The sequence below is a fragment of the Triticum aestivum genome, chromosome 5A, assembly GCF_018294505.1.
Source record: "Triticum aestivum cultivar Chinese Spring chromosome 5A, IWGSC CS RefSeq v2.1, whole genome shotgun sequence".
NCBI lineage: Eukaryota > Viridiplantae > Streptophyta > Magnoliopsida > Poales > Poaceae > Triticum > Triticum aestivum.
This window is the reverse complement of record NC_057806.1, coordinates 545332807-545339295: the sequence shown is the minus strand read 5'-3', so window position 1 is coordinate 545339295 and position 6489 is coordinate 545332807. Positions and strand designations below refer to the sequence as shown.

The 6489-nt window shown below is 44.5% G+C and overlaps 1 pseudogene; it reads left to right on the top strand.

Moving 5' to 3' along the window:
* Nucleotides 1-1501, top strand: part of LOC123101509 (uncharacterized) — a 15817-nt pseudogene extending 14316 nt beyond the window's left edge.
* Nucleotides 1502-6489: the final 4988 nt, after the last annotated feature.

Genomic DNA, 6489 nt, shown 5'->3' with positions numbered 1-6489 from the left:
ATATATTCATAATCTATGGAAAAAATTACAAACTACATATATTTACATATAATACATAAAAAAGCATAAAAACATATGTAAAAAAATGCATAAAAACATATGTAAAAAAGCATAAAAACATATGTAAAAAATTAACTATGCCGACGGCTTTGCCGTCGGCATAGAGACGGTAGGGTTTAGGTGGGCGCCGTGCCGCGGATCGGTGACGTGGCGCCTATGCCGACGGCTGCCGTCGGCATATCTACGCCGTGGATCGGTGACGTGGCGTGCGGAGATATGCCGACGGCCGCCCGTCCAGACCGTCGGCATAGGTTTGATGGCGTTAGCCGCTGGTCACGGGCGGGGTCGCCGGGCCCACAGGTATGCCGACGGCTGGCTTATGCCGACGGCTGCTGTCGGCGTGTCTGCATCTAGGTCGACGACTGTTCTGTGCCGACGGCTGCCGTCGGTGTAGATCAGGGTAGCCCGACGGCCTGGATAAGCCGACGGCCAGGAGTAGGTTGTCGGCATAGCTCCAAGTAGGCCGACGGCAGCCGTCGGCATAGATTTGGCCGTCGGCGTAGGACCGTTTTCCGGTAGTGCGCTGCCGCAAGAATTCCCGGAGGGGATCCCCGCCGGCGGCCGAGATTGACGTCCTCCTGGACAATCTTCTCGAGCTGGTGTTCCTGCGCCTCCCCTCGCCTGCCAACCTCGTCCGCGCCGCGAGCACCTGCAAGCGCTGGCGCCGCATAATCGCGGGCGACGGTGGCGGCCTCCTCCGCCGGTACGGCACTCTCCACAGCGCATCCGATGACGTTGTCGGCCACTACTGCGTCGACGACTGCGACGGGTACCCAAACCCGCGTCGGCCTAGCCTTGATCCCGTGTTTGTCCCCTCCCCCTCCTCCTCTTCGCCGTGGGCATCGCCGCTCGGAATCTCGCGCTGGATTTCCTCCCGCGGGGGGAATTCGGAGATTCCCGCTGGGAACTCGCCGACATCCGGGGCGGCCTCCTGCTCGTCTTCGACAGGGTGCTGGCGCCACGCCTCCTCATCTGCGATCCCCTGAGGCGATGCTACAGGGAAATCCCTGGCTCGGCGTGGTTCCACGGCTGCCACCTGCTGGGTGCTTTCCTCCTCGACGGCGAGGACGCGGATGCGGGCATCAGCATGTCAAACTTCAGGGTGACGTGCGTGCTCTATCGCTTTCGGAACCGCACCGCCAGGGCCTGTGCCTTCTCGTCCGCCGGCGGCGGCTGGGCCTCCGCCGCCGGACGTAGCAGCATGTCAATCAGCCCGGACGTGGAGTTGGAGCCCATCCATTTTGCAGGGAGCGACGACGGGTCCGCCGACTGGACGGTCGGAGACAACATTCTTCTTTCTCTGGACAAGGACGCCGCCGAGCTCACCTGTTTTCTCGTGCTGAACGACGAGGAGTACGCCGCGCTCCGGGAGAAGCGCCACCCCACGGGGTACCCGTACCAGATGCCGTGGCCACCTACGATCCAAGCTTGCTTGCCCTAGCTGCATCGGTTGGCTGCGGATAGGCCATGGCGTCGTCCCAGGTTCTGAACTCCATAGCACCATATCATATGTGTCTGTCTATAGGCATCAAGTGGCAAACAATTTCAGAAGTTCTATTGCGTTTGTTTGTAATCGTATACAAATTCAGTACATTGGATGGTTTGTTGTTGTTGTTTTGAACATTTATCTGTCCTTAAGAGTCATAAACTTCAAACTTGTTGTAGCTGTTTTCAACATTAGTCTCTCTCTTCTTCAGGTTACTGTCATAAAAGTGGAATTGCTTGTTTTAGAGAGGGGGTTTGCTGATGTAGTATTCGGGCTCGGGGGTTTCATATTCATAACACTGAACTTAGAACAATGACGGGAGAAACACTGACCAGAGGTTGCATAAGAAGTTGGATAGTTGGTGGTATAAATTCCTTTCTTGTGTGGGGAAATCGATTCTATTGTAGTGCAGCTTAAACAATATTGCATACTGTATGATGTCTCGGTTTGAAATTCCTGAAGCAGCTTTAAATAAAATGTGTTGTTTTAGGAGAAGGTAAGGTGGCAAGGTTGCAAAATTTATCTCATAGAAATCATCTAGTTAATTGGCCGTTCGTGTTCTATGCATATATTCTACCTATAAACCCTGATGCTCTACCCGGCCATACAAGCCATCTGAGCACGCGAGCGATCTGTGGTCGTCCGATCTTTTTACTGTGGCTGTTTTTATCTCTGTGTCAGCTGCTCAGCCGTTCCTCCATTATCCATGCACGCGCTTGGGCTGGCGCTGGATGACTGGTGGGGTCGTTCTCCTGTGGGGCCAAGAGATAGTGACCGGTTTGACGTATGCGGACTGAGAGGTGTGGGGTAGATCGTGTTGCGATCCCTCTCGTCCTCGAGCCCCACATCCCCTCCTCGCATGCTCTCCACCACCACCACGCCTCCTCCTCCTCCTCCTCGCTTCTCTGCTCCTCCGCTCTCGAAACCTAAACGCATGGTTGCCACCGCCTCTGTTTTCTCTCTCTTCCCCCTAGATAACGTCCTCAATTTCTCCATCCTCTCTGCTGCGCGCCGGTGTTCCGGATCCAGCGCAAGTCACTGCCACGATAGTCATGAAAGAGTAGGGGAGGATAGTGGTGAAGGAGGGACCAGCGAAGCCAGAGCTTCAGGGGGTGCTCGCCTCTCGGTGGAGTGGCGCTGTGGCGCTGCTCGTCAGCCGTCGCCACCATCCCCAATCTAGGCTGCTCATATGCGGTCTCCCGCCATCTTTCTCCCCCAGTTTTTTCCTTAGTACTATGGTAATGTGATTTCAATTTCTAAATTTATGGTTTTCCAGATCGAAGACACAGAAGAAGAGAAAGAATCTTGTGGAAGGGTTTGATGAAGAAGAACAAGTTGAATAATCTCTCTCTCTCTCTCTCTCTCTCTCACACACACACACACATCCACGTTTGTTCCTGCATTTTAGTTTTGATGTTATGGTTTCTCAATTTATGATTTTCCAGATATGAGACAGAAAAGAAAGAAAGAATCTCATGGAGAAGAACCTGGTAAATCCTCTCTCTCTCTCTCTCTCTCTCACCTACGTTTGTTCCTGCATTTTAGTTTTCTCAATTTATCGTTTTCTAGATCTGAGACAAAAAAGAAGAGAAAGAATCTCATGGAAGAGCTTTGAAGAAGAACATGTTGAATTCTCTCTCTCTCTCTCTCTCTCTCTCTCTCTCTCTCTCTCTCTCTCTTGTTCGTACATTTTAGTTTTGATGATATTTGGCATCCTACATTAATTTGCAGCATTGTTAGTAATGCCACATTGCCACATACACACATATATATATATATACAGTTAGGGTTTATTCATTTGATTCCACTTGTCAAGGGTTAGGTAGTGGATGCCTTCCATTTTTTGTTGGCTGACGTCAGGCATCTACTGCTCATTGCCTTGCCTATATTGATCTATATAAAAAAGGAAATTTCAGCCTGTCGTGCATGTGTGCATTTCTTTTGTTACAGATTTTGCATGCCCGACAGAGTGCAGAAAAGGCAAACCATTGATATAGCTGTGGTGCGGATATGCAGCTTGAAATCTAATTGGAATGCAAGTTAAGATCATCTCACCATAAGATATTATTTATGTTCTGTGAAAAAAATGATTTATTTCAGGTGAGGTATGAATGGCGGCGGATTGAGGGAATGCAGATACAGCTTTTCTAATCTATGGATGCAATCTTGAATGTGATGGTAAAGGTATGTCGAGCAAATGTTGATTCATACCATGCATGTTATGAGCGGAGTCTTGGTGAAAAATGCAGTTCTATGAATAGCTTTCCGCCATTTGTAGTTTTCCTGATTGTACTGTGAGAGCTTTAAGCTAAGTTTGTTTTAGTTGACTCAGCCTTCTATTCATTTCTTTTGTATGGTTCTTGAAAGCAGAGTGCAAATGAATGGGCTGCGCTTATCTATAATGTACTTAACATGTTAGTTCTATTGCCAAATAATCTAAACAAGATTTAACCACTTCTATAGCATAGAAGAATATGGTATTTACCTTCCTTGGATTTACTCGAATGGAAGTGTTGGTACCGCCGCCTAAAAAAGCAAAAAGTATCATTTATATAGCTATTTCAAATGCAAGGGTAGGATCGTCTCTCTCAACAAGATATTCTTTGTGTTATGCGCCAAATTTGAGTGATTCTTGGTGATGTATATGAATCTTGGCAGATAAAAGAAGATAGAGCTAATGTAGGCGGGGCTTCATGAGCTTCTATCAAGGTTCTTAGTGAGTGCTTCCATTAAGATGCTTTCAGCTTGTTGATTGTTTTCTACCCTATATATATGCACGTCGTATTTTTATTTTCTTCTTAGTTACCACTCTGAATAGGATACATGGTGTTCATGTTCTGTTATATTATTTTATTCTTGTGTAGTCTGGTTTTACAGATGATAGGCCAGGCTGTGGTTACTTTTGCGTCTGCCACGCTTGCCGCTGTTACACATAATTGTACTTCTATTTTTGTTGTTGCTTTCTCAGTTTCTTAAGGCTCGAACACTATTGCTCTAAATTTTGTAGCTGGAGGATTAATGTAACTGTTTGGACTGAATTTCTCTTTTCTAGCATTTGTTTCATGTGAGAGAGATAGCATATTTGATATCATACTGAAATAATAGTAAAGTGTTCTAAAGAGAAGGCTAGCTGTACTATATTGTTTATAGGTTCTAGAAATGGTATGCTAATTTTCCATTTGCATGTCTGCTGGTTTGTGATGCCATAAAGACAAGAGCCCTATGCATCAGTTGTGTATCTTGCTTGCACTGTCTACATTTCCTATTTTGGTGCTAGATCTTTGACTATGAGGTGTTATCAATTGATTAGTTTTAGAAACTAATGAACTCTGAAGGCGTGGATTATATCTAATATTGTGGTGCTTCCAGCTTTGAGCTTGCAACTGAACCTTAAGACTACTTACTTTTGTGGATGGCTAACCTGAAAGTCTGAAATGAAATCTGGTATAGCAATGTTGCCTCCCTCAGCAAAAGAATTGCATTGAGGTCAGCTATCTTGAATGTCACTTTTTTTCGTTTCAGTGATGCATGAGCATAGTGTGACATGAAGATTTATCTTCGATCCTTACCATACTATTGATTTGTTGAACCATCTCAAAGCATACAGACTGGTTATTTTTAGGCACAATTTTCTCTTGTTGCCTTTACATGCTCATTTAATTCGTTTATGTTTCCTTTTCAGTTGCAGTGGAGGATATATCCTCCGCCGTGAATGGATGTGTTTGACCCTGTGAGATGGCCTAGGCCACTGATGGGTCAAGTGGTGGGGGTGAGGTCAGGATGAAACGGCGACACAAATGAACTTCGTTGACAAGCTCGCGGGTAAGAAAATGTGGTTTGAAGTGATTTTTCAATTACTGTGATTTTCCTTGTTAAATGTCTGAAAATGAAAACAATATTATACTGAATGTTGAGCTTCATTTCTTCTGCATTTATAGGAATGGCAATCTTAAATTTTGTTTGTGTTGATGGATTCTCACTTATCAGCATATAGCCTCCAGCCTTCACACATAAAGACTGGTTTGTCACTTTGTCTGGTTGTTTTATTTTTCTCTGTTGCAGAATAGGAACGGGATATGTACGTTTATTTCTCTGTGTTGTTTTTAATTCTACACCGTATTATTTATTATGAGAAATTTTCAACAGAAAATGTTTGTTAATCTTCCAGATTTTCCATATTGTTTTTGGTCTATCAAATTAATGCTTATATCAAATTTCATTCATAGAAGCTAATACAACGGTGCCTTTACGACTATTAGTGTTGGAGGAGTAGGGATCATTATGATATTAGTTCTAATTTGTGTTGTGGTAGTTTCCTTTTTTTTCATACTTATCCAGTAAATTACCTTTTAGTCTTGGAATGCTTAATCACACCCACCCTCATATTTTTCTAGGTTTTTTCTCTCTTCAGCCTATTTTAGATATAAAAGGAGGACTAACAATCTTGCATTCTGCAGTAAGTTTAAACTTTGATCAGTTCTCCACAGTTTCATGAAGACACAATTGAATGAAATAATGCTTTTTCTATATTGTGCCCGGCAGAAAACTTGTGTGATGGGCAATTGGCATCAACAATTTTAAGAGTTCGGTAGTAGTTTGAATGTAAGCAGTCTCCCTCTTTGTGTGTGTGTGTGCGCGCGCGCGCTTTTGTGTCTTTCAAGCTGCTCTATGTCCAGAATATCGAATGGTTATATTAGCCCTGAGTTTACTTACTTTCATTTTGTATATTTGATGCATTAAAAATAATATTACTTGGCTAATGATCCTTTCCATGATTGGTCATTATGATTTTATTGGTGTTCCTTCCGTATTTACAAAGACACATAAACCACCTCTTCAGTTTGTCTATTTTTTGGCCCAACTTTACACACTTTACATGCTTTTCGAATCCTTTTATTTAGGACCAAGGAAAAAATGCTAGCTATTAATTGTGTTTTTCCACT